The sequence below is a fragment of the Microtus pennsylvanicus genome, chromosome 12 (assembly GCF_037038515.1).
Source record: "Microtus pennsylvanicus isolate mMicPen1 chromosome 12, mMicPen1.hap1, whole genome shotgun sequence".
Taxonomy (NCBI): domain Eukaryota; kingdom Metazoa; phylum Chordata; class Mammalia; order Rodentia; family Cricetidae; genus Microtus; species Microtus pennsylvanicus.
The window spans coordinates 87,907,335-87,914,349 of NC_134590.1; the positions used below are offsets into that span (position 1 = coordinate 87,907,335).

Genomic DNA, 7,015 nt, shown 5'->3' on the forward strand with positions numbered 1-7,015 from the left:
AATGCACCTATGCTTAATGTTACAATTGTTCAATGCATCTCATTTCAGACTACAAAAAGTCTCATGTTTTAAACTAGTATGTACTTTTAAGTCTCTTACAAAAATACTTTATATTTAATCTAACCCTCATTTAAAATATATTAAGCTGTTCTCTACTATTGTCAGTTCTGCTATTAACGTTCTGTTGCAAGTTGTTTTTCTTCTTTCTATCTTTTTACAAGTATAAATCTTACCTGTTAAGAACTAGTATAGTCAAGCTCAGACCCAGCCCTCCAGGCAGATTCTATACTGTAGTTTTACCTGATAGCTCTCAACTGCTCAGATATCTGGGGAATATGGCATTTAAATATTTAATTATTAAAAACTTTTCATAACAAAAAGGGACAGGTTGGCTCCTAGCAGCAGCACTCTATTTCCTCCAAAGACGACAGAAGACAAACGGGCACAGAACAACGTCTATCCTCAATAAGCTTCAACTGCCAAGCACTGACTACTGGGCAAAACTGTTTTTCATCTAAACTGAAGATCACCAGAAGTGGACATAAATATGCTACTGTTTATACAATACATATTTCTAAAACTTCTGTTTTCACAAACCTAAAGAATTCTTGTGAGTTCCAGGGAGCTGAATTGAAGGATCCGCCTTAGAGAAGCCAGATAAACCCCCCTCAACTCCCTGGTTCTAATTTTTTTTCCCTCAATTTAACTTTGCCCTCTGTTCTGCCAACACCTTAAACAGGTGTAAGAGACACCAGACATTTCCATGCCACAAACACCAGACAGAAGCAAAGAGACCAGCTATGTTCATGATTGATAATGAGTACCTTGATAACTATTTCTGTTGTACATAGTTTTATTTCAAAGTTAAAGCTTTCTTTTTAATTAGACAAAAAATGGGAAATGCTGTGGAATAATCCCATTGTACACTGTGAAGATTTGTTGCTGTGGTTTAATGAACAAGATGCCTGGTCAACAACTGAACAGAAAAGGTTAGGAGGGAGAGTCAAACTGAGAATGCTGGGAAGAGAGTGGAGGCAGAAGAGTCTCCAGCCAGATGCAGAGGGAGCAAGAGATGAATGTGCTTTGCTAATAAAGGTACCACCATGTGGCAGAGCATAAATAAATATGGGTTAGCTTAAAATGTAAGATCGAGTTAGTAACAAGACTGAGCTATTGACCGAGCATTTATAATTCATATTCAACTACTGAGTTGATTATTTGGGACCAGACAGTCGGGACAGGAAACAGCCATTGATACTGGGTGTTTGCATGGCCTTTGGTAGTAGCAGGAACCAGGGATATCAACCCAGATCCTGGCTGTGACCCCACACTGATGTCACCATGGACCCAGTGGCAGCACAAGCTATCCAGATTAGCATAGCCCCAGTAGCAGTAAGGTCCTCAAACACCAACACAGACTCAGATGTCTAACCAGACCCTGGAACTTCACATGGCCTTCAGTGGTTACTGAAGCCATGGACATCAACATAGATCCTGGCTACTGTGTAGTCACAGATCCAGACATGGCCCCCAGCAACAACTCAGGCCCAGATATGATCATGTCCTCTGTGAGAGCACAGGCCATTCAAATCAACCTGACTCTGATGGCAGCACAGCCCTTGGACACCCAAATGACCACAGATGATGGCCTAGACCCAGGCATCCCCATGGCCTTGGTGGCAACTTGGGTCATGGATGTCAACACAGACCCTGGCTGTAGTGGGACCATGGGCCCAGACATGGCCGTAGCAGTAGTCAGGGTAGAACGTCAATCTAGTCCTGGGTGGTAAGCAAACCACATCATCAGCCCATTCCTCACTGCCCTTGCCTCTTCAGCTCCGCTTCTATCCACAGCACATGAACCATTCTGCCTCTATTCCTCTCCCATTTCCCTACCACATACTTGGTCTTCATAATGGCACCAGAAGGGTAGCGGATGCCTTTAAGCAGCCCAGACAGTGGGACCGTGAGGATCCAGGCTATCCTGTGGGGGTCTCACCCTCCTGAGCCACATGGCACCAAGCATGCTTGCAGATCCAGTATTGCTTTTTAACTACCAAAGAAAAGGAAAAGCTATAAAAGAGACCAGGGATGTGGCCCCAACCTGTGAACTCAATTTCTAACATTAGAAACTTCCGTTTCACATAAGATTGAGCTGCATGGCGCAGAATTCATTCACAGTGATAATGCGTCACTTCCAAGGGTAGATCAAAGAAAAGCCTTGTCACTCCTGCTTTGCACACTTGAGTGCCGTACAGAGAATGTCAAAACGGACCCATGGAGAGAGACACGCGGCAAGGAGCACGGGGTCTCCCAACAGCTAGACCAGCTTCAGAGGAGTGTGCCACACCTTCAAGTGACTGCAATCGTGAAATGTTTTGACTACACCTCAGGAGAGACCCTGACCCTTGCCACACAACTAAACTGTTCCTAATCCCCTACGCTCGAATGCATGAGACACTAAATATTTGCTGTTTAAACCCACTAACAAAAATTTAAAATAGGTATTTGCCTTTACATTAAGTCAATATTTTTAAATACTAGCTTCTAGATTTTTAAATCTAATTGAGTTTATTATTAGGAGAAGTTAATTTTATAACAGAATTAATCTGTTTTTTTTGTTCACAAGAGTTACTAAAGTCTAGGAAAACTGAATGTCTTCCTAACAACAAATAATATTATTAAGCTGTTTTGAAAATGAAAGTTTAAGTATAGCTTGAAGACAAGATTAAAATGCAGAAAAGAACTTCATTTCTCTCCTACACATTTTAATCATACCAAAGAATCCTGGAATCTTTCGTATATGTTAAACAACCAAATGAAGCTAACTAATCTATAGTGAGGGAAGACACAGCAAATGTCCTTCTGTAAAACTGTGGTACCGTGTTTGAAATAATTATTTTTTTTTTGTCTTCTAACAACATAACTGCAATCTGGAAAGAAAACCACACAGATATGAAAGGAGAGAGAGAGAGAGAGAGAGAGAGAGAGAGAGAGAGAGAGAGAGAGAGAGAGAGAGAGAGCTGTTAGTTCAGGTGTTATTTCTCTTTTCCCCAGTGCCAGCGATGGAATCCAGGGTCTCGCAGGCAGGTACTCCATCCTGGGCTACATCTCGCAGCCTGAGACCAGGTCTCTTTCGGAGCTGGAAGTGGGGAAGTGGAAGGTTGTCAGAACGGATGTGAGAACAGCTGTTTCCAATTACATTTATTTTGACTGCTGAAAATGAGTAAACAATCCAAAAACCATTTACCATGTGACCAGGATAGCTCATTAATACTAAGCCATCTGATTAAGATTGACAGGGATATATAATTTAAGAAACAATTTCTTCTTTTTCCCCCTTTGGCAGAAAATACCCAGAGGGCAGTTTTTGTCGTTTTATTTAAAGACAAATAAAACATGCATGCAAGCAATCTCATTTTCTTCGCTGCATAGCCTGGCGTTGGGACGGGTGAGTCTGATGGCCAGCTGTGCTGTTCTTTCTCCGATGGCCTTTCGGTTCCTGGAGGAAACATTGTGAGCAATCTCAGCACAGTAAGATTTGTGCACATCAGCAGCACTTCTGGCTCCTTGACGCTGTGGACCAGAAACTTCCGGAAACCGCTAGGCAGCATGTGCTTGGTTTTCTTGTTGCTCCTGTAACCAGTGTTGGGCATCAGGATCTGGCCCTTGAATCTTCTCCGCACCCTGTTGTCAGTACCTCTGAGTTTCCACCAGTTTCGCTTAATTTTGACATATCGGTCTGACTGGTGCTGCATGAACTTTTTGGTCCGCTTTTTGTCAATCTTGGGTTTCACCAGAGGCCACAGGGCAGCCATGATGCCGCAAAGGAGATGGCAGCCACCTCGCAGGTAGCGCCGAGGAAGAAACAATTTCAGTGCTAAAGAATGATATTAAGTTGCTGGAAATTTGCTTTTATGCGAATTCGAGTATTTGATACACACTGTTTATTTTCTTAAACACAGAAGTCCCAAAGAAGTGTTGCCTTGTCTGTAAGTCAGATGTCAGATCTACCCCATTCGCGCACCATGAAAGATGTCTGATGGTTTATTTCTTCTCTTTCATTCAAATTCAAAGTGTCAGAACTTACCAGGTGGCCTGCTCTGGCTGAGACATCCACCACACTGGTTTTTAAGAATGAAATGTAACAAAATGCCAGCATAAAGATTACAGAAATGTCTTAAATGTTTTCCATTTATCAGGGAGATTGCTGACCTCGGTCTAAAACAGAAAACAAAAAAGAATTAAACTCTCAGAGTTTCATGTTTTACTCCTCAGAGAGAGCAGAAAGAAAGATATGTAATAGAGAATAGGGAAACAGGAGGGGAGGGGCATGAGCAAGAGAATTCACTGCCAAGCAAACAGAAGACCCAGAATAAGAGAGCAGAAACAACACAGCAATCTGGGTTCTCCGGCTCTGCATGGTGGTTGGGGCAGATACAAAAGAAAGCGCAGATCTAGAAATTTGGGAGGCTAGGACTGGAAGATCAGGAGTTCAAGGCCAATCGCAGCTACACAGTGACTTCGAGATCAGCCAAGTATGCACAAGACAGATACCAAACAGGGAGCAGATTCAGTTAGCCTGGCATCGCCTACTATACCCCTATTTGGCTGAGTCAGAATTCCCTTAAGGCTAAGGAATCAATTCTAATCTAAAAGGCTTCTGTTATTAAATTGTGAATATTATATTCATGTTAGTTTTTCTAATAAGCCAGCTAGCTAGGTATGTATAATGGCAACTATATAAGGCCATAGCCAAGAGATGTTCGTCCTAGCATGTAAGGTTGAAGAAAGATTCAGAACACCAGCCACTGCCTAAAAGCAAATCTGTGGATAGTATCCTTAAGTCTATGTGGGAACAACTGTCACGTGAGACACTTGAGACAGCAGAGAATGCAAATTCTCCTTCACCATTTTCCTTCTTTGAACTTGGTCTCCGAAACCCTTTCATTACCAGAGGAAAAGTCGCATATTACTGTCGAACATCCAAGAAGAAGAAAACGCATTGAAATATTACAACGTATATGCCTCCCCGTGTTTGAGAAATGGGGCTGTTGTACGTTGCCTCCTGCTTTCTGCCTTCAGATACTAACTCTGTATGTTCCTGACTGGTAATCCATGCTGTCCTACCACAGGTCAGGCAGGAAAAAGGTATGCTCAAGACCACGTCACCTTCATGTTAGACCACCAGGCCAGAGGCAGGAGAATCGTGTGAGTAGCCAGCCTTAGTCAGCCTTCTAAAATGGAAAGTCAACAACTCCCTTATTCAAAGTGTCAAATGGACTAACATTAGGATCAAAACCAGATGGTCAGTCGACTAAACGATTACTTTGTTTTTCCTAAGGAAAGCACCCTACACCCTACTTAGCTGTAAGACTCTAATATAATTTTTATCTTGAAAAACAAAAAAAAAAAGATCATTACATGTCACACACACACACAAAGAAAAATGACTTACTTTCATGGAAGGGAGGGGAGAAATCGGGAAAAGAGAAATAAATTGAAGTTTGTGTAGGCTTAAGCAATTTTAATTCTGTACAGAATTCTGCTGTGTTACTTACCCCAGGGTAGAGGTGAGACAAAGTTAGACTTAAAAAAAAAATCAGTATTGACTAGATATCCCAACTGGGTTGGAGCTAAGACTCAGAAGCCGAAGAGACCCCTGTCTCCTACACCCTACTTCTGGGAACTCACAGACCAGAAGTTGGCAGCTGCAGATTAAACATCATAACAGCTGGATGAGGCAACACTTCAAAGAAGGGCCACCCGAAAAGTCAGGAATAAAAAAATGTCAGAGGAAGGAACACAAGAAAACCCATCAGGACAACATATCTGGCCCTGGGCAGCTCATCCTCGGTGCACATTAGAATTTTCTTCCTTTAAAATCAAAATTATTATCTCATTCTAGAAGCTATCTGCTCTTGAGTTTTCATCCATCTCTGAGGGATTTTGGTGGGGAGGGTGAGCCTAATTTTCTGATCTAGAGTTAGAAACATTCCCTAGTGAGAGTCAACAGAGCAACAGGAAGACACTGGGTAAGTTGTTTCTTCTCCTTTCCAAGGACATTGGTTTTGCTGCACCAATCTCCTGTGGGGGCCAGATCACTGCCAGTGCCTCTGGGCAGGAGAACAGTGGCAGCCCCATCTTCACTCTGTGCCTCTGCTTCCCTCGACTTGGTTTTCTTCCTTCTGATGTCCCCCGGCACCCCAGGTCAGTGACAGCGCTTATGCCCTCACTCCCCACACATGCAAATCCTATTTCTACATGAGAGTGGTGAACTAAACTTAGCCCTAAATGTTATACATTTTTCTTTGCATGTATGTAGTGGCCCTCTTCCTGCTGTTTTTCATGTGGTATGAAAACTGGGGACTTAACAACCACAAAAGTGGGGAATCTGACCGAGCGGCAGGTAGTCAAAAGGCCCTGGAATGTAAGAGTTTGATCAAACAAGGACTAAAACCAAAAGCAGAAAGAAGGTCCCTGCAGACAAAAAACATCCTTTACTCAGCTTTTTAACCTTAAAGAGAAGTCCAGAAAACCAAAGTTTTCATTTGTAATTTCTATTTTTCCTTGGAAAACGGTGATGGAACAGGAGTCAAATTCAAAGGTAGAAGGGGGATCCAAATAGGCATCAAAAGTGTGGGTTGCTCAGCTGAGCTTTTCAACATTAAAGAAAAATCCAGGGGGAAAAAAAGCTTCCATATACAAATTGCACTTTCCCTCCACTGAATGCTGAATCCCAAAATAAATGTGCAAGGAAATACTGGAATGTTTTGACTTTAAGCTGCCATTATAGATAGACATGTTTCTTCTCTGTACTAAGGCAGAAATAGCACTCAAACACAACTGATGATATTTTTGTTTCATTTTTCAAACTGATTTTAGAGGAATGTGTCTCTACGAGATCCTTCTGGAAGCTGAAGGGTTAAGCTGGCTGTTAGCCAAGGATTCCTGGGAAAACTAGGCAAGTGCTCCTAGAGGAAAGCTTTGTATGTAAGTGCAGGAATACTGGCTT

At 42.3% G+C, this 7,015-nt stretch overlaps 1 pseudogene; it reads right to left on the reverse strand.

The window, feature by feature from the left end:
• Nucleotides 1-3,378: 3,378 nt before the first annotated feature.
• Nucleotides 3,379-4,204, reverse strand: LOC142832408 (large ribosomal subunit protein eL32 pseudogene; annotated as a pseudogene).
• Nucleotides 4,205-7,015: the final 2,811 nt, after the last annotated feature.